At 36.9% G+C, this 22,517-nt stretch overlaps 1 protein-coding gene across 1 annotated transcript in view; it reads left to right on the forward strand.

Moving 5' to 3' along the window:
* The window catches only part of LOC124157255 (neural cell adhesion molecule 2-like), a 596,573-nt gene that overhangs the window by 488,126 nt on the left and 85,930 nt on the right, over positions 1-22,517 (forward strand). The gene's annotated exons all lie outside the window — the stretch shown is intronic.

The following is a 22,517-nucleotide window of genomic DNA, read 5'->3' on the forward strand; positions in this document are numbered from 1 at the left end:
TTTTTGAAATTATTCGCATTACTTAATCCATAATTAGATCAATTAGCCGGTAGTCATTTTCATTGTCATTGGCATTTTATTTTTTCAACAAATATTTGGCAACATCACCGATGAAGTCCCTCCTTGTCGATAGTTACAAGCTTAACGTTTCACAATGATAATTCGTTGCGAAACCCTTTGAAAATTAATAGTTGTGACTGCACATTCCGATAGAATTTGGCACTTTGAAAAAATATGCGTAAAATATCGTAATTACTGTTTCTATGGAAATTTTTCGAAGCTTAAGGTTACCATAAATTGTTTTCTGTTGGTTGCTGTTAATTTGAAAACGTTACTTTTTGGGATATTGCTTTTGCGATGCTCATATTAGGTGTGGTTGTCGAAGGAAGTAGGGAATTGATTTAGTATTCATTCCGTTTTGCAATCTTAAAACGTAGTTGTGCAGGAGAACGATGAATGATTCAAATTAAAAATATTTTATACGCATATCCTAACATGTGCCTACTCTAAAAAAATGTGAGGGTTTAGTTGACTTTTACGACTCCTTGGCCCGCCCATACACGTTCGACATGTCTCCAGAAAGGCAATACAAATTAGCATTGCTTAAGCTATAATTAGATGGAGAAGGAAGTCGTTCGGTGGAATATCAATTCGAGTTACCGACACGCCATCTCAATGAAGGAAGCACCTGAAGTCTCCGGGGTGGTTTCCTGCTGTCCCACTCCACGTTGCCTTTCTGCGCAGTTTTCTTGAGCTGCTGTCGACACGAGACTCCTGTGAAACGCTAATTTCTTTCACTCGCAGTTAGACTTCCGTGCTCTTTATGTAACTCATTCTCAGAAAGGTCTTCCTTATGTTTGCATTGTCGGCCGCCGGAAAAAATACGTTCAAAGGAAAATATTCCATTCCCTAATGGACAGAATGCTTCAAACTTCGTAGAAATATGTAGCGACGCAATTGAAAATTAAACTATTCATGATTCCGCTGAATTCATTGACGGTCCATGTTTTTGACTGTAGACAGTAAGTTTTAAGATTCAGAGGGTAGTCATGTAATATTGATAATTACTAATACAGATGTACCTCAAATTGTTTGGCCATAGCAGTAATAATGCCTAATACATTTATTAGTTCATCAGCACTTATAATTTTAGTAAAAATATAGCGCTATAAATTTCTATAAAAGAGGGATTTTTAATTCAGGGACGGCATTTACTTTCAAATTATGGTTTTCAACCCATAGAAACTTCACTACCACTATTAATTCTAACAATGAAGACATAAGGTGGCAAGCAATAGAGTAAAATATATTGACAATACACATTTAAGATTGTCAGAAAAATAAGATATATATTTCGCGACTTCTATTTTCACAATCCATTACTCGCTGTGCACCAGCCAATTTTGGAAAGGTGATGGTAGAGTACGCCTCAGTGTGAACCACTAGCGGGTGAAATTTATTCATTTTAGGTGTTGGGGACATTTTCGTCAACCGGTTCACATCACACCTCGTGAATTTTTTATTTTGTTGGCCCAAATTTTTTAACTGGGATTACAAAACAGTATATTTCGATGATTTAACCATTTATCTAGTCCCTGGGGGAAAATATTTCCATTCGCAGTCCCATAAGTACCTGGAATAAGATATTTCGTCAACTCAAATTGTATTTGTACTCGTTCGTTGTATTGCATTGTACTCGTTATTATGTGGCGTGGTGTTTGCAAATAAAATGCTTGTTTCACTAATGCTAGAGAGACATCGTGCGAAAAATAATTTGGATTTAAAGGGAATAAACCCAGCTTTTCGTCAATTTAGTGGTGTGTGAGTGAAATATCCGTTTCCAGCTAATAATGCATGTACGCTCAAATAGCCCAATGCACGAAACCTGTTGTGTGTCGGGGAAACAGATTGCAAATGCATTCAATCCACTTAAACGCTAAGCCTTTCCGCGAATATCAAACTACGTCATTCGTGTTTTATTTTGTTTGCGTCAATCAGTCCATTCGGAAAATGGACGAAGGGAAAATCCCATTGACTCAAACCCAACCGTCCGCCGCTCCATTTTATTTTCCCGGAACATCCAGCCAATTCCCCCAACCATCCAGACCGCTTCAAATATTTCTCTACCCCGTCTCCCCTATTACCAATTTCCCCATCAGCCTATCAACCGTTCTAATCCACCCCTGATCCATCGGAATAACCCCCTTTCCAAAACCCTCATAACCCTTTACAGGGTTACCCTCCTCCAGTCGTTTCCTATGGTCATTCTCCGATCGAGAATCCCCAGCAATCTTCTCAGAATACCACCAGAGTCTCACGGGTCTACACGCTCATTCCGGGAACCACTCACTCTCATTTTGCTGTAGCGAAATGGCTCATGGTTGGGAAGTCCTGAAACCCCCCACTCCTTGGATCTTGGGCACGACAAAGTGGAATGTTCTCGTAACGCATGAATCCGATTCAAGGGCGTACCCAGGATCAAAACTAGGGGGGGGGCAAGCCACAGTTGTTCAAGTTATAGGTAAGATTTAAGCATGAAAAAGGTGAATGAAAACCACATTTTAAGGAAACTGTAGCAGCTCTTTATTAGTTTTTAAAATTATTTGCTTGTAAAAATATTATTTTCCTTAAAGACATTTGCGATTTTTTCTTCTAGGGGGGGGGGTAGCCGCCCCCTCCTGCCCCTCGCTGGGTACGCCCATGGTCCATTTAGCTGCATTATTTAAAAAAAAAGTTCTCCATTTCAGCACTGCTCTCAAGCTTGTATTGCAAGAATGAAGTCATCATCATCAAATCATTTACTCTCTAACGTCTGATTTCTAATGACAAGGAGTTACGTTAAGAGAACATCATGATTTTAAAACGAAAAAAAAATATGCCTATAGTTATTTAGGTGTTAAAAATTTAGTATTAGGGGTTTAATTAATGAATTTTCAAAGCACGCTGAAGAGAAAACTAAGATTTCGCCATTTGGAGGCAAATTCAGAATAACACATTCAAGTATTTGAAACCGTAAAAATGATTAAGAATATGCACATAATCAAAGTCAAAATTCTGCAACAACTTATTTATCAATAAAGATTTGGCTAAATAGAACCTGAGTGTCAATTCGCAATCATTACGGAAAGAGAGAAATTGTAACCTTATAATGCAACCCAAGAATAAGAGCCCAAGAAGCATTTGGTCTGAATTTCGCAATAGCTACATAACGCTCTATCATATCCCTTTTTTCTCTGCGTGTTTTCCTGCTTCTGGTCTTATTTGTCTTCTCATCCCTCTGTCAACATTCAACCCTGTTCCCTAGCGCTCTAAAAGGTATGTGAGCGTTAGCCTTCTTGACTTGCGTACCGGAGTCATTGACACGCACAGCGGCACGGCATTAAAACTATTTTGTTCTCCTCGAAAGCGTGTTCCCGCCCTGCTTGCTTTGCTTTCTTCCTTTGTCTTAATTTATTGAATTCTCCGGGAGCACGAAATGGCGTCCATAGTCTTGGTACGGGGTCGCTCGGAAGCTGATCATTCTCTGCCGGTAAGCAATTCGCACGGACATTCCCTTATGCTCCCCAGATGCATGTGGCGGTCTTTCGGATATTTTGAACCTTATTATTGGTCGAAATCCATACGATTTTTTCCTTGTATTTGCCAATAAACGGTCGGTAGCTCATGCAGTCTGATTTAATGCTCGAATTAGAACCTTAATGTTCGATTTAACATTTGTTTATCCAATTCAACCCATGTAATTAATATATTTTTTTATTGTATGCTATCTGTAGCCAAAACAGCCCTCTGTTAAACTGAAGTGTTAAAGGTAATTTTGATGTCTTGAGAATAGGTCTTCTTTTTCAGAATTTTTTATTTTAATGCTTCATCTATTTTTGAGATTTTATTTTATTTCTGTTCTTCTGTTTCTATGTAAGTTTTTACTACTTTTTTCCTTTTATTATTTAATTACTACTCAAAATATCATGTGAGCTTTTTTATTTATTTCTTTTAGGGGTATGAATCCAAAACTTTGAATAAATGTCGTATTCTTCTCGCATGCATTGCTTAGTGCTAAATCTCCCGATAATTCTTTTCGTAGTTTATTCCGTATATTTGTGCAGTTTTTGGCCGTTTTATAGATTCTCATCGGCCACTACAAAATTGGCCACCCAATTCAATCAACTAGCATTAGAATTTCAGATGTATAACTTTTTATCAATTTATAACGAAAATTTAACTAAGAATTCATCATGTTCTCCACTAACTGGTATCTCCATGATCATTATGCTCAGGCTAATTCTGAATTTTACTCTTCCATTCAATCTATTGTAATTTAACTTGAATTTTGCTGTTCTTATAGTATCCACGAGCATTTAATGTCGTTTTCCGGGAATGAGAGCATTTAATCTTGAGCCTCATTTCCGTGAGCTCCATTGTATCTGATATTTATGCATCCTAGTACGCATTATGAAATTTTAATCGCTAGAGGATTAGCAGCAATGTCAAAACATTTGACTCACTAAAATCGCATGCTTAGAGATAACAACTCAAATCATGAAGTTACAACCAGTGAAAATCTTTCATGATTCAGTTATACTAGAGGCTTCATGAATTTACCTACTAACCACTCTTTAAAGTGAATTCCTATTGTGAATTTTCGGTTGCTTGCTTTTCGATATCCAGTGCTGTCCTATTCAAATCTGTGTATCTGTTCAAAATGCAGATGTGATGTTATGGGATTTCCAGTTTGCTCGTCACTAGCAAATACTGCCGCATTGAATCTGCGTTTATTTTATTCCCGAACGCCCGTGCCGTGAGGAACTTTTTGGCCTATTTCCTAGTAATTGAAGATAAATATAAATCTCGGATTTTTTTCCAATTTTTTGTTGGCATTTTCCTGCTAATAATTGTTACTCGCTCTGATTTGCTGGTCAATCGTTGCGTTTAAGTTTTTTGCCAATGTTATTATTATCCCTCCATTCCATTCTCTAGAAGCTTTGCAACTACCGTTTTATTATTTTACTCTCTGAACACACGCTTTGCTATTTAATTTTCGAAAACTATTATCTTCTCCGGGTATTTCCACTTTTGAAGCTTTCAAGTTCGAGTGGCCTGGGAAATTATATGGGTAAAGAGGTTTCAAATGTGCATAATTTTCATTTTATGAATTTTTTTCCTCATTTCTAAATGTAAATAAATCCAGCTACTTGATTTCTGCGGCGTTCGTCCCTCATTCGGGACCTGTGCGTTTTTTTGTTCCCATGCACTGAACTACAATTGACATTTTACCAGACAGTTACCCATAATCCCTCTAATATGTTGTACAAATGCACTCAGTATGAGTTTTATTTTTTCATTTCCCATTGTATTAAGAATTAAGGAAACGTGGAAGCTTCTATTGTAGTGATGTCAGTGATGGGGAAGTGATATATTATCTGCGTTAACTGCAGGATTAAATGATGTATTTTTCTACTATTTGGCGATAAAAATGACATGTCTTAAAAATCTTACCGTTTTTTCCAATGTACCGAGCTGTTTATCCATTACCTGTGATACCAGAGTTCTATAAAACCTCAAATCGTGTATCTTGCTGGTACCAATATGTTTTACATTTAGACGATTAGGGGAAAATGATTTAATTTTATTCATGATTTGAGTAACACCTTTGCACTATGATAAATTAATGACTATTTCAAACTGTATTTTCTTAACTTCAATTGAGTCCTTAGTATGCCCATATCATCCCCAAAGACCTCCTCTAGATGGGAAAATTTCTTTTTAGGATCAATCAATCTAGGGTGCGAGGTAAACATTATTGGATATGGTTTCGTAAAATAATTATAGTTGCGCAACGCATGTGGCTGAAGTTTTACTGATTTTATTAACTTCCCAAATCTTCAAGGCATAGTTTATCTTGAAAATATGAGCGTATGGCTATTTTCAATAATGGATAAATTAGCCTATTCAATGATCAGTGCTGGGATATTATTTTCTACTTACTAGATGAGATATATCGTACAGGACGGATGTGGTTAATCTCGTAATCACTGCTTAACAATCCTTTGGGATAGGGTAGGTGTGGTGTCTAGAGTGTTGGCTTCCCACCCCGTGGGCTCGGGTTTAAATCCCGGCGGTGGCAGAGAATTTTCGGAGACTGTCAGATCCCTGCTTGAGTGTTGTGTGGATGACATTTCAAGCGCAACACTCCGTCCGTCGGATGGGACGTAAAGCCGTGGCCCCCTTGGCGCCTTTCGTTAAGAGCCGGCTAATGCAGACGCCGGGTTTCTCTCCACCCTTCCTTCCATACCCTTCCCTTATGGCGCAAATGACATAGGCTGTCAGTCGCCTCCTCCAAATACCATACCTACCTTAACAATCCTTTAGTAGAGTCGTTTGATGCAACTCTCCACTCGTTTCAGCATTCAGCGAATCATCTTACGCCTGAGTACTTCTTCTCTTTCGCATCCTTTTCCTGTTCCATGTATTCAATTCGAGGCCTTTCTTATCCATACTTGCTTTCCATGTGGTTAATAATTTTAACCAATATTCCTACTGTGATTATGAAGGCATTAAAATATCTGAAACGCATACGTTTGTGGTGCTCATGATCTACCTAACGATTTAACCCACCATTCAACCTCTTGAATATCCTTTGGAATCCCTTACACTGCTCCCTTGCTCAACTATTTACATTTCCGGATAATTTAGGTGGAAAATCACCTCGACCACAAGTCCACCACCAATCGAACGGAAACAGTTAAGCTTAATCCAAATCCCAAGCCAATTACAAACCAAACTACCGACCAATAGGCAATTAGACTCCTCCGCTAATTCTGGGGTAAGAATATTGCGAACGATAGGTATGGATTGGATATTGGATGAAAATCGATACCATTTATACATACCCTACCTCCATCTATACCTGCTCGTTAATCCGCTCTGAATTTGCTTAAGCGATGCGGTTCGGAGGGACGCAGCCTGTGTGATGTGATATGGTGATTCGATGATCATTTGAGTTTCGATCAATTGTGTCTCGCTCTATGAGTTTAGAAAAAAGTGCAGCGGAGCGAGGTGTTATATAGCCTCTATCGGATTCGCAGAAGAGGTATTTTCGATGTGGGGATTTTTTTATTCGTGCGGAACTTGGGATATAGATTTTCCAAGAACTCGATGGAATGCTAACGCCATTGAAAGCGCTATCGTATTCCGCAACGTTCCGCATCATTGAAATGATATCGTTTTGACTGACACTCGCATTTCATGGCGACATTTTAGCGATGCGCTACAGCCTGCGCAATTCGGTTGTGGTTTTGTTTTCGGTGTTATTCATCGGTCCGTAAAAACAATTGGCTTGGACTGTTAGCGTGAGTACTATCTATTGCTCGTTGTTAATCCTCTTTCAATTTCTCATTTCTCTCGCCTGCTGATATTATGGTACAGCTCCAATTTTCTATAACTTATTCGATTACTCAAATTTTCCTCCATCAAACGTTGTAGCTTTAGTAGGTGGAAATATTGTCTTAGTCTTCAGCTTCCCCCATTGTTCTAGAACATGCTTTATCTTTTAAACACAATTTTTGTGATTGATACACATAAAGAAGAATTAAGTGTTTTTAAATAAAAATCATTTTTCACTGCTCTGTTAAGATACTAATGTTAAATTGCAAGCTTTCAGCTTTTTTAGCCCTTTTTCTATAAACCGTAATGAGAAAAACTTTGAGTAAGGACTTATCTAAGAGGATAATTAAGCTCAAAATTATGCATACATTTTTAGAAATGAATTCTATACTCTTAAATTTACGTTCAGTAAAGGCCTGGTTACACGGTTTATTAACACGTACAAGTTAATCTACGTTTGCGTGAACCAATTTGGTGACTCAGAACGGAATATGTACGAATGCATGAACCAAATTAGAACAGGTTCTATTTTCTGTGCATGCATTCGCACAAGTTGGGTGGTTACACGGTGCATTTTCGTTTTCGTTCACGCGTTCATGCATTTAGAAATTAACCCGTATCTGTTAATGTACCGTGTAACCAGGCCTTTAGCGTGAAGTGCGATGAAATTCTTCAAGAAAGACTTCAGCAAAAACAATATATTGGAGACAAGGTACTTATCATTCCATGCGAAAATAAAAATCATGTCACCCCATTTACAGCTCATTATTCATATCTAATTCATTATTATTCATAAGGTCATTATTCATATAAATTATTCATAAGTCTATCCATATTGCTTCAGAGACAAGTTAATTGTTTGGAGATTACAATGGACAGCTTGCCAAGTCCCTCCATAGTGTGAATTTGAAGCGGTAAGTATCCTCAAAAACGGTAGCCAGTGTCTCTAGACACCATTTTACTTCTAGATTGGTGAATTTAAATAATATTGAATAGACGTGAATCTCTGAAATAAATCTGCAAAATTCCATAGAGGATAAATCAATCGCCTCGACCGGGATTCGAACCCAGGTCCCTAAATTTCCACAGTCACTGCTGCCTCAGTAGGTGAATCACTCCTCCGGAAATCGAGAGATTCCGGATTCGAATACCGGTTAAGGTGAATGATATTTCTTCAGTGGAATATCGCACATTTCTGCATTTTGGATGACTCAGTTAAGTTGTGACCGTGTCTAGTCCAATTACTCTAGAATCTCTGACACAATTTTCGTCAAAAGCTTGTTATAATTTATATTCTAGGCGGCGAGGAGGAAGCAAGAAAATTTCTTTGGCGTTCTTGTCAATCATAACAGCATTCTCATCTCGGTCAATGACCAGTCATTTGCTATTTGTGACGATTGTACTTGAGTGAAGAGAATACATCTGGTGGTGCAACCAAGCGTTCTACATTTTTATATTGTATTCGTTCGATATATATTTCAACTCTCAAAAGATAGTAAGTTATTTTTTTCCAACTCTAATTCGCTTTGATTTTAATCTGGGTCATATCCACAGAATCCAAAAATCACTCCTCCGTATATATGCTTTGAGTATTTAAATCAGCTCTACTCCATCTACCGTGCGGGATGAAATCATAATTATTATTACCTTGTTACATCCCTGGAAACTTTGAAGGTCTCGGAAGGTTTTATATAGCAAATGGCTTCAGCTCGAGCGAACTTGGGCGAAATTATTCGGCGTCGGATAGCGCGTCGTGGGGCCTAATGGAGCGTATACTTTGAATGTCGCGCATAAATCTCCCTTTAAAACTAAGTGCCTCCAGGTGGAGGCTCCCCGCGCTTCGGCAGCTCTAAGTCGGCGTGCTATCTTGTCATAAGGTCAATGTATCAACATGAAATACTTGCTCTTGGCACTCGCTTCTTTTCTAGTCTTAGGAGTCGATGAGGAACTGGGTAATCGTAAATTATTTCTTAATATCCCTCATTAAAACGGTCGAAACTTTAAACACGTGTTACGCAATGAATCATAATTATCCAGAGGTCTTTCATGAAAAATGTTGAATTAATTTTCTCTTTTGTAGGTTGGTTTATTAGTCGTCGTGCAAATTTGTAACGCGCGCATTAAATATGTTTGCTTTTCAGCTTATTATATGCGTCACAGGTCGGAAATAATAGTAATATGGGAGATATTTATCCACCCTGCTTAAAGCTACCGGAAAATATTTGTGTAGCAATAAAATAGTTGAGGCGAAAATAATGAGCTATTACAAATAAGTAAATGCTTAGTGTCGTACAGTTGAATTATTATGGAAGACAATTTTAAATATTCAGAAAACATTCTTACGAAACCTTGATTTGACATTGTTTTTCCAGTCTTCGATTTTTATGATGTTTTTACTCACTAAACGCTCTCTATAGAGAAATATTAAGTCAAACCTAAGTTCCCTACGATGCTCTAATGGGTTATTGTGTCTTATTACCAATTACCACTCAATAAACGATGAGCATGTTTTACGATTGCTTATCACATATTAACTCTTACGTCACGTTTTTCAGTGCTGTGTCATAAATAAATTTTTAATTAATTTTCTCTTCTGTTGGCTTGTTTATTAATCTTCGTGCAAATTCCATATCGGGCAGAAATAGACAAAATCGCACGTGGAAATGGTTTTCTTATTATTAAAATATAAGCAACAAATGGTATTTTCCACTCTTTGATATATATAACTTTACCGCCAACCATGATTTCGACACTAAATGTCATTTTCGTAGATTATCCAAACCATGGTCGGTAGTGGAGATATATATTATATGTACATTAAAGGGTGCCAATTACCAGTAGTTGTTAATATTTTATCATGGATATATGGCATATCCACTAACATAAGTCAAGTCTAAAACGATTTTATACGTTAAAAATGTTTTTCTTTTATTAATTTTACCTTGGAGTTAGAGAAATTCTTAAGTACGATAGGAAAAAAACTGAGAAGAGAATATTTCTTCCCTGGCCTCCTCAGCCCTTTCGAAGTAATTGCTGGCTCTTCTGGTTTACGTCCGCCTTCTGTTGTGCCTGGTACATGGATATCTCAGTCGTCGTCTCGCTGGCGTCTTCGATCTAAATCGATTCTTTTTACGAGGTCACAGCACTAATTGAACCTCCCACTATATTAAAGAGAGGAGACTGTTACACTCATTCGAGCAAATGGAAGAGGATTTTCATGCCAGCTTCTTATTACGTCCCATCTTGAAATTCAAGTAGTAGCTTAACTTAGAAAACTTATCATCTCAGGCACCCATGTAATAAGACGGTGAAGAGAAACAACATTTTCATATGCATTTTTTTTCACATGAGTTGGTTAATAAAAATGCATGCCAATTCATCGCCAACGTTTAATATTTAATAATATTTTTACATAATGTGTTTAAAGGCTAAATTCTTGAGTTTTTGTAAATTGCTCTCTGGTTAGATTGAATGCCACGTTTCGATGACTTATCAGTCAATATCAGGTCGGATGACGGCGAGAGAAACGTTAGCCGTCCTTATCCATCCCTAACCGTCAATCCAATGCCCAACCCGAGTATAATTTACGAGTATTATTCGTTGGCAAAATATACAATATCGCATGGTTAGCTAGGAATTATACCAGGAATATATATGTTCCTTGATATTCTTCCAATTCTTTGACTGTATATAAAAATAGAGACTTAAGTATTGTGCATAATGGTCAAGATTTTCATTGTCTAATTAATGATATTTTCACTTCATAGATTTAGACGTTTGCAGCTTGAGTGACGATCTAAGGAATCTCCTCGGAACGTGAAGTAAACCCGGAGAGCGAAAACTTGAACGCGATGCGGATTTTGCTATATTTTGGGATTGTAGCTCTTACTTTCCAACTTTAAAACCCACGCTTGAAAATAATCTGTGGCCTTGAGTTTATAATGATTCTAGCCCATCTTCGGTTGAATTGAGATCGCAAATAGTTCTATGTACGTGTCCCCATACTGGTAACACCCAGTAAATACCCAAGCGTTCTAGCTATCTAGTGCCCGTGACCACTTTCCTGAATTAGATATCGGAAGTTATCATTTATATCTTGAGATTTCTTTTTGGGTGTGGTTTGATGATAATCCCCCTTTTTTCTGGCAAAGGTTTCTGATCATAGATTCTTGGTGAAACCTTAGCACATTTCAATACTGAAATCTTCGCTTGATGAGATGGCCAAGGGTAGGTAACTGGCATGGCCTGAGAACTAGATCTATTCAGAAAACACAGGGCAGATTTTATTGCTGGAGCGTGGTCGCCAAGAGGGGAGAGCGCCAGCCAGCCAGAGTGTTAGCCAGAGGGTCCTTAGTTTTAATACTTAAGATTGAAGGTTGAAGCCTTGGAAACCTCCAAAACAAAAATCCTCAAAGTGCGCAGGGACCCAGGAAAGGAACTGGACCTTTCTCCTACCCTGAGCGTATAAAATTCACATATCTATGACCTAAACAGTATAAAATGCACTAATATGTAAAAATTAAGATTTTCATCTTTAAACGCAGCATTCATATCTAAACTAAATCAGTACCCACGCTTTATTCTCTTCGTGATAAAATGGTTATCGTTTACTTTTTAGGGCATTTTATACTGTATTTGGAAAAAGTAATTTTTTATATATTTTTTTTTTAATTTTATTTTCTAATTTTTATTGATGAATCATCCAATGCATTAAACCAGAGCCATTAAAGCAATTCCTGCCTAAAATTATGACCAACACCATCTACCTAGAATCTTTAAAACTATTTTTACATTGTTATTATGGAAATTTAGTCAATTACTTGGAGCACAATGGAACAATATTTCAAACGTTTGATTATTGAATATTTTATTATCGTCAAAAATAAGGATAAGTGCGAAAATTCTGGCTGCTCGAAAAATGGTAAGTGGGATATAAATAAATTACATTTATTTCATGAAACAGACAAACAGGTGAAGCAAATTTTGGAAAAGCGTGTCAAAATTATGCACTCTGGGAAATTTGCGAGTTTCTCTTCGCCAATAATGTCCTATCCCAGGGTACGAATGTCTCCCTAGATGACCCAAATTGAAGTCGGATTAGCTCTGAAAAATTTCCTCCCCCATCGGTCCTGAACCTGGGTCCTTAATACTGCCATCAATTTCCGTCGCTCTTTTACACCACTTGGAAACATTCGGGTAATTGGCCAGGGTAATCACTTTTTCAGGTTTTCGTTCTTCTCCCCTCCCCCTCCCACGTCCGATGTGCCCATTTACTCTCGTCTTATCTCTTCCGTTGTGTCTTCTGAGAAATCCGGGGAAAATCTCGTTACAACCCTCCTCAATCACTCCTTTCAAGCTCCGCTGCCGACGTCGCCATCTGGTGGAGCGACGGTGAAATTACGGCGGGGAGGAAATGTTCTTCATCTGACACTCTTGTTCACCTACACATGCATCGGTGCTTTTTACGTTTATCATATCACAATGCTCCAAAAGTCTCTTATTAATGCTTGAAACGCATGTTCTGATTTAAAAATGCCTGAGAATTATATTTTTCAAGTGATATTTTAGTAATATGAGATGAGTAATTTTTATTATTTTTCTCATTAAGAAAGACCCCCATGCAAAGGTAATGCAGACTGAAATTTCTCATTATGAACTAAATGATATCAGTGTAGATATGATTGGGGTTATATCTCGAGTCGATATGTAGCAGGTAGTTGATATTTCGAGTTTATGCAGTAAAAGATCTTCGGAATAGATTAATGAGTAAGCCCATTTATCATGGAAATCCAGGGTAAGCTACATTCAATTTTTAATTTCGAGAAATCAGTCAAAATCTAATTTTATGATAACTTATTCACTTCTCTTTCAAGTTTACCTCGCTAGCAAAACTACCAGTTGATTCTTGTAGAACAGAATTCCAAATTTATCTCTCTAAATTGGATGAGAAATGGAATTACCTTCTTTGTTTAAAAACCAAATGAACTCCAACAAAAATTGATATTCTAAAGGGATTTGTTGCAATACGGTCATACACCACTAGGTACGTGACGTATTCACGTAGCATTGTCCTAACTTCTGCTGCCTAGAAACAGTGCATAATGAGTCAATAATTTTCTCAGTCAAGGGAAAGACTTCCTGACTTTTGACTTCCCATATTGCTGTATATTATTCCATGTTCTCGCTCATGAAGATCGAGGTTCACTCGTCGCAGTATTGTGTGCTTTAAGCCGAAATCCGTAACATCCGCCGCTGAACAGATATAATGGGAGAAAAATAAATCGCCCTATAGCATCTTTTATACTTGTAATCAAACGCGGTAGTTGAAAAGCACAACCTACGCCACCTCTCTGTTACTGAAAAGTAAACGAACATAACTGTTTCTATGTTACTCTGAAAGCTAAACAAACTTATTTGAAACCCATTCGACAATCCAAGTGGATTGGAAACATGATAAAAGATACACTGTTATATGTTCCACAGAAGTTTACTTAACCGACCCAGGTTTCGGCATTACACTATGTCATTTTCAAAGGTGAATATATACCCAAATTTGCGAGCTTATATGTACCAGGGAGGGGTTGGGGTTGAGACAAGGAGGAGGTTGTGATGGCGGGAGGGGGAAGAGCTAACGTGGAAATGGATTCCTCAAGGTCAGTGGGTTTAAGTGCTGAGTCCAGGGGAACTGATAATAAAGGAGAGGAGTGGGAGGGGTGCAAAAAGTCGTTTACCAAACGTACATATAATCTTCCTCATCCAGTCTTAAGTTGACCAAGTGGATTGCTTAAGATTAAGATGGAGATGCCTTACAAATGTTTAATTGTAATTTAAATTTAAGTAAGTTAATGAACTTGGATATAAGCCTGCCGTGCAGCATAAGCGGGCGCAATTGTGTCAAAATCCTGTCGTTGCATCGAGCCATATGAATACTTTACCATATGGGGACAAGCTAAAAATGCGATCGCGGCGTCACACGATTTGTTGAGAAACTCGACTCATGGCACTACAAATCTAGGTGTCATTGCCTATTTTCAACTCCCTCTTTTTGCTCGCACTTCTACGAATTCCGTCATAATCGTCATTCTCCGAGAATACAGCCGTCTAGACCCAGGGGAGAAGGAGCCGAAGTGATACTTCATCCTTTCTAACCCCTCCTCCTCCTCCTACAGCGACGATGTCTCTTTTTTTCCTTCCAAATGTCGCTATTCTTCTTCTTCCCTCTATCGTGACGATTTCCTCGAGAGCCCGTAAAACGGACATGAAACGGATGCCATTGGGAGCTATATCGTCTTCGGGCCCGAGGTGTTTTATCGTCCAGGTCGTGATAATGCTCTATTTTTTTCCTTGCGCTACTCCTACGATCACCCTACTTTACCATCAATCCAGACCTTTGTATATATCTTCAGGACGACTTAAAGCCCTCGAAGCTTGATAAATGCAAAGAGGTTGAAGATTCAGGGTGGAGATTTATTCCTTCCTTGCTTTTAAGATGAATCGCGACGAAAAGAAAAATCTTGCGTCCCTTGAAAATTGTGTGGTGAAAAGAGTTCGATTAGTTTGGAATCGAATCACGGCCCATCGGTTTGATCCAGAACGCTCCTGACCGATTACCTAGACTTGTGTTTCGACAGTAAAAACTCATTGGCAGCAGCGTCTGGGCGTATTTTTTCTAATTCGAAGAAATTCTATTTTTCCCTTGATATGTCCGTATCAAAATGTCTGTACACCCTCAGTAACTATGCTTCCCGCATTACGTATCACGATTTTTTATTGTCATTGCCCTCCCGAAAAATATGGAGGAGTACATCATCCTAAATAGGTTATATTCCATCTTTACAATAAAAACTTTGCAAAAATTTTCATTTATTTAGCAATGCATACGGACACAGCGATTTTTGACCACTTTTTATTAGATATCAGCCCACTGCGCACCGTCATCGTCTTCCGAGTGCGAATTGATATCTAAAAGATTAAAATTTGATTTCCAAGAATTGAATTTAAAATTTGATTTCCAAGAATACAGTCATCATGGCCATTCTCTTTCAATAAACCAAAATTAATAGTTTTCATGCCATTAATTTATAGATAACATCAATTGCTAGTTATTACCAAAGGAAATAGAGAATGTGACTCATAATTAGCTTCATAAAGCCATGGACGATTTTTATATTCCATATTGATACCCACGTAAGGCTTGCAAACGGGATTTAATTTTTAGCGAGAGATTTAATGCACAAAATAAAGGCATCAATTGAGATAGTCGTTAGGAAATTGTAAATAATAAACTAAATAAGAATAATTAACGCTCTTTATCCGATCTTCAGGCGCCATAATCCCTAATTATATATATGGATCAATAAATTTACGAGTAATTTCGATATAAAAACAAATCATCGCCAAAATATTTTGAACCCGATTAGTGACTCATTGTAGAGAGTACAGCGAGTCTGCCTATTTGAAAATCCGCCAATCAAATGCTGGCATATAGAACAAAGGAATGCATTCAGGTATAAATTTTAGAGTTCAATTGGTTCAAACTGTAAATTAATGTGCATTCCAGTGAATTAATTATTTTGAGACTCAAATATTTGTTCTGGTTTCTACTTGTCTATTGCTAATTAAAAATTCTCGCTATTTTATTCGGTAACTCACATACTTTAGTGGTATTCAATTTAATTAGGTTAATCTGTTTTGCGAATACATAAATAGTTGAACGAGGTACTAATTATACAAGCCCAAACTAATGATTTTTTAAGTAGCAAGGAAGAAAGCATCCAGAAATGGATTTTAAGAGCTTTACTAAGAAATTAAGTAAGGCCTAAAATTCATTCCTTAACCCAGTTTGGCTAGGTGTTATGCTCAAGTAATACAATTTAAATACTTTCGAGACGAATCTGCCGGTTAGTGTGGGGATACAGCCCATCGCAGTGGATATAACTCAGAGACTAAATTACCATGGTGAACTAGGATGTGGTCCTAATGGGTTAAACCGCTTACATGGTCTGTATTCCCTAATGGTAATCTCTAAGACTCATGTGATGAGACTAGCGTACATGAGTTCGGAGGCAAGTCTCCGCATGTGGGTCTCTGACAAGACCCTGATAAGTTCGCACCGGCGTTCTTCCCATGATTATCTTTCTCCGACCTCGCGTTGTATGCAGAGATCAATGAATTTATGTGAACCTGGCAAGCGTAGCCATAAATAATGACCTGTACGTTCCAAATTCAGTTTATGAATGTGAGGAAGGCAATAAAACGGAATTATGGACGGTCTCTTATTATATCTCAATAATTTGAATTTGAATTATATTCGAGCTAATGCATTTTGCCCGGGCTTAAGACTGATGTATGGCCGTGTGAGCATTCCGCTGGGAAAATGATATTTGAATAATGTTGATGTAATTTGTGGGCTGATCGTCGATAAATTTTGTATAATCCATTTAAGTTGGCGCTATATTCTGGAAAATATTTTCTGTAGTAAGTCGCCGTTGTCGAGTTAAGTCTATGCTCGGGAATAAATAGCGTTCTTCCATTTATTTCAATTGGCATAAAATCTGTAAGACCTCTTCATTTTATGGAAGTCTTTATGAAATAATTTTATATACTGACATCAGGAAGCACTCCCTAGTTGTTATTTCCTTCTGACTACGCAAAAGTTATTAGCAAAGAACATAATTCAAGAAACTCAAGATTTGAACAGTCTTATGTAAATATGAATTATTCCATACATTATCTCCATTATTATGTTATTTTTTCGCTCTTAACGATAAAATTCTTGACTGAATATCTTAATTTGATGAGCTTAAGGCGTCATATTGGAAGTCTATTTGGAAAATTAGAGTCTTTAATCGGTAATTATTCATTATTTCTACACTCGCAGCGGTATCACAATTAAAGTTCGCTATTTTTATTGAGTTTTGTATACATATACTCTCTTTTTTTAACTTTTAATTTTTTATTTCTTCATTCATACATTACAGAATATTTTTACCTTTTTAATTAGAAATTGAAATTCTACAAAAATGAACTTGATATCTGTAATAACATTTTTTACGCAGCCGTTCCATATTTCAGCATTGTTAATCAAATGAGTTGCTGACTACCTTTGAATTTTTCATTTAGTGATTTCTCCTCTACTGAATGCACACAGTAAGGCCAAATTGATTTGAGCAATTCCTTATTCAGTGAATGTGAATTTATTTAATAACTCATAAGGATTCCAATGCATGAAAATAGTGATGGTAATAATAATAATAATAAAATGCCTTTATTCGGGCGAGGTTGAGACTAAAAAGTCCCCTCTTCCACCTAACCCCTCGATAACGTCAATGTTCATAATAAAAAATGGTAGACAAACGTTTACAATAAAAAGAATATACAATATACACTGTTTGTGAAATGTCAAAAATATAAACAACTATATGTGAAAATTTTGTGTAAAAACGATTTCTGTTTGTGGGAAAAAACATGAGGATAAGGGTTTAATATCCTTCAGTGAAAAAACCCACTGCAGGAAAACGCCCACACAAGAAGGGGGGCGTGAAAAACCTGCGAAAACCTACTGAGTGAAAGCTAATGTCATGTTACATGCAAAATACAACATAGTTCATGAGGTACATAGAAAACACAAATATTACACATGCAATTAAGATATAAAATATAACATATATATACAAGCATTCAGTGATACGTATCACTTTGTCGCAGGTGCTGCTCAGTGTCATGTATATTTTATATATAGGTACATACCAATCTCCTTCGTCCAGTATGCTCAGCACCGATTGGCTCATCAAAGGGTGAGCTCTGACACGTTGCACAGATGCATGGAAAATGAAAGTGGGATTGAGCCCGCCGGAGGCATCAAAAGTAATCATGGGTCAAATCCTGAAAATATCAGCCGACGGGCCTGGATCATTTACTTCGAGTTCTCATGTGAGCATAATCATCCATTGCGCACTGTCGGAGTGAAATGCCGTTCGCTCGACGACCTCAGCCCTCGAGCTAATAATTTAATTATCTGAATTTGAGTGACCCTTGTACCGCGTGACCTTTGCGGGAAATTCGGTTCAAAGTTCGACCATGTGTGAGCTATCGGGAAAGCTGAGGGAAGAAAAGAATTTGCTCCTCCGCCCGTAAATTCTACTTTCAGTGACGAGCGTAGACGGGCCGCGGGTGCGCTTTGGAAAAATCAAATATTCGTTGTATCAAAATGATTTGTATTTTTTGTATAATTTCCCTAAAATATTTCAGAAATAAAGCTTAGATATTATACTTTCCAAATTGCTTAAATGGTATTTCCTCAATTGAAAATAACGAATTTTTTTACTGAAAGAGGACTCAAATGCAGTAAAATACGAAACCACGGTGGACTAGTTACCATATCTCAAAGGGAGAAAATAGAATCAGGAATTATTAAAAGGAATTTTTTTGAAGTTTATTCCAACGAGTGAAAGGAATGTGATCCAAAAGATAGTACAATTATGAAAGTTAGTTACATAACCTCAGCAGGGCATATTATTTTGGCTCATCAGGCCGGATACATTTGCACATATATTTGCAATGAAAGCAATTTGCATTTGTGCATATTGCATGAAACCCTTGCAAAAGCTTTTGTTGCGGCTCATATTCTACTTGGCTAGCCTAAATGTCTTCATCAAAACAATTTCCGGATTGCTTCTTAATTTTTACAAATTGATAAGAAAATGCTTTCTCATGGACTTAATTAATGTTGTAGAAATAAAAATTCCTAAATCATAATGCATTGAAATAAATACTTACGTATTTGACTGGGGGGTTACGTTCAAGTGCAATGGAAATTAGCCTAATGAGTTCAGCGCTATTGGAATTTTGGCCACGCTCATTGCCTACGACGGAGGTAAATGATAAAAGGCTTTCTATTCCGCAATGGCTAATCATCCCTGAGTATTAGTACTTGGATTGTATTCTAGTTTTTTACAAATCAATAGGAAATGGCCTTATCATGAGCTTGATTGATTTTGTAGAAATAAAATTTCCTGAATGATAATACATGCAAGGGTGCATGTAATATCATTCAGGAATAATAAATAATAAAAATCTAAATAATAGTAATCAGGAATCGAAAATAATAAAAATAAATACGCGGAATTACGTCGAAGTGAAATGTAAATTAACCTAATGAATACAGTGCTACTGGAATTTTGGCCACGCTCATTGCCTACGGCGGAGGTGAATGGTAAAAGGCTTTCTATTCGTCAATGGTTAATCATCCCTGAGTATCAGTGCAGAGTGTCACGTTCCAATCTCACGAAAAGCCACCTCGGGGTTTTGTCCAGCTTTATTTTTTATTTTTTTTAATTTCCGACCACGGTGCGCCGGGATCCGTCCTTTCTTTTCCTCGGAGTCATTTTTATTTTCCTCTAGAAATCCACCCTCGGTGCTCCCCGGGCTGAAAGTGCCAACGCGTGAATATTCAAGAGGGCCCTTAACCCCGCGACTTACGGTTCATTTAACCTCCTCCTCTCGGACTCCGGGCGAGGAAGGTAGTCAGGAGGCGCGGTGAAAACTCGGGACGGTCGAGCAGGAGGAAAAATCGAAACCCTGCGAATACATGAGACTTAAGATGGCTGTTCTAGCATCATAACTGACTCAATAGACAGTACAATCCTTATTTTCTGCGTTTCGCTGGCTATGCTTATTCCTTTTTACGAATTTTAGTTTCTACGCACTCTATAATGGCTCATCTACAAAGTGACTCATGCTTCGTAATTTTATTGGGAAGACCTAACAGCAGCGCAATGTTGGTAAGTTTTAAATACGCACATCTCATGCTATTATGTTTGTTAATAATAATTAAAATTATTTTTTATCTCTTCTTATCTTGACCTCGTTTTATACATGTTATTTATTTTAATATATATAATATTTGATATCAATAAATATGTACAATGTTAAACCCTGGTGATGATTTAAAATAAATCGAAACGTTAACTATAACTTGTTTTCATAAAATACGCTGACCTAAACTCCAGGAAATATTATAACATAAATAAATTTATAATTATTTGTTTCTTTTTCTACCACTTTATTTAATATTATATTTTTATCTAGGGGCGTTGGCCTTAAAATTTTAATTCTAGTTTTTCCGCCATTTCGGTTTATTTATTAATCCTCATCAGGGATTGAAATAATAATAACCCTTTATTTATAACCCTTTATTTTGTTGATGTATCATAATTATTTACTACACATTTTTATTTCAAGTCTTGATGATGGTTTATATGTAAACCAAAACGTCGGCGGAACGTGCACATCAGTTTTAAGACCTTCACACCAAGATTCCACTTGAATATAATATAATTTCAAAATTAAAGAAAAAATTGAGGAAGTACGACGGTATCACTGCATAGCCTTTCTGTCTAACATGATTCAGAAAAATAATTCAAATTACGATACTTATTTTTTTCTTTAAAGTTTCCTCCTTGTGTAGGGGCAGGTACACTAAGTATTCCATTGTACTCGCCCCCAATTCCCTACCTTTTTTACGACACCACCTTTGTAAGATGGATTCTCCCAGGTACTATTCTCACCCCATTTACTCCAATTATTGCCACTCATCTTCAGTTGTATGGATTAATACAATTGGTTAGAAGATTCAATCAAAATATTTATCGTCAACAACTCCTTATAACCAAATGCATTTTAATTACTAGGAAAACAGTAGCATTGCACCAACACAGGTCAGCGAATGGTGGAAATAACGGAAATAAATTGAGTGAAGGGCTACAAATATTTGTCCATTGCACCATTTATTTAGAAGGGCACCCTCTCTCTCCCCCCCCCCCCCCCCCCCCCCCCAGACGCTTAAAAATAGACATGATTTTCAATACGGTCCCTTCATCATTACACTTGTTTTTTTAATCAGTAATAGAGATAAATTTAGAGAGTACTTGGTATTCAGGTATCAAAAGTTTTATCCCTAGTAAAATAAAAAAGAAGGTAGCGAACCGAGATGGTATGATGCGAAAATTATCATTAAGACACAGAGATGCAAAGATGAAAATAATCCCTACTAATTATCCGCAATTGATCGCGAGATGATAATTTAAAAAATTTAAGCTGTCTAAAGGAGACATAAATGAAAAATATCCATATTGTACATGTAACATATCATTAGTTTCGTAATAATAACTTTTATATTAAAATTAAAAGTATATGTAGAACTATACTAGTTCTTTAGCAGTTCTATACTATTTCTAGTACTATACTAGTTTAGTAATTTTTATTACTTTAGTGATATTTTGTTTTTTAATCCCAAATAAGACAAAACGTTTGCCTGTCAGACCCTTTATCCTCCTCCTAGAAAAAATCCTGGATCCGACCTTGCATTGCGCATTACTCTGGATTGTTAGTCTTGAATGTTGAAGCTCAAAACAGACAAACAAAACGGGCGAAGCGTGGAGACTGTTCCGCACGATAAACTCTGCCCAATGGGAGGCGAGAGTCCTTGGACGAAATGTGAGCGATAAAACTAGCCCGTGCCTGCTATACGCAGTTAACCACCTCGTTCCGGAGACCATTTCTATGGCATATTAATTTCCCCTTTACCAAGGATATGGGAGGAACCATGAAGAAACATCTTACTGGTTGTTGATATAGCTGAGAGAGAGTGTGTGTAAGCTCGATGCTGCAAAATGTTTCAGCGATGCAAACCTACAGAGGGTTTCTCATTTACCTTCCTGTCAAATCGAGTGAAAACACTGACATAGATTCCCAAGATCATATTTTTGACAAAAACATAGACATAGATCCTTGAAAACAACATATTTATTAAAAACCTAAGGTTTAGATTTTTATTAAGTGATTTATTAATTAATAATTTATTAATTGAATGTAAAGTCAGTAATTACTCGTAAATGAAGTAAATTTAAGTAAAATATTAATTTAAATAACTATTTAATTTTTCGTGGTGAATAATATTTAGGCATTCTTCTCAGGATCTGCACCAGGCTATTGTAGTTATATTGGCCGACGCTCCTGAAATTAATTATTATTCTGATATTCATTTTAGTAGTAATTTAATTTTTCGTGGTGAATAACATTTAGGTATTATTTCTCTACACCAGACTATTTCGTTAATATTGGACGACGTTTCGGAA

Source organism: Ischnura elegans, chromosome 4, assembly GCF_921293095.1.
Source record: "Ischnura elegans chromosome 4, ioIscEleg1.1, whole genome shotgun sequence".
Lineage (NCBI taxonomy): Eukaryota > Metazoa > Arthropoda > Insecta > Odonata > Coenagrionidae > Ischnura > Ischnura elegans.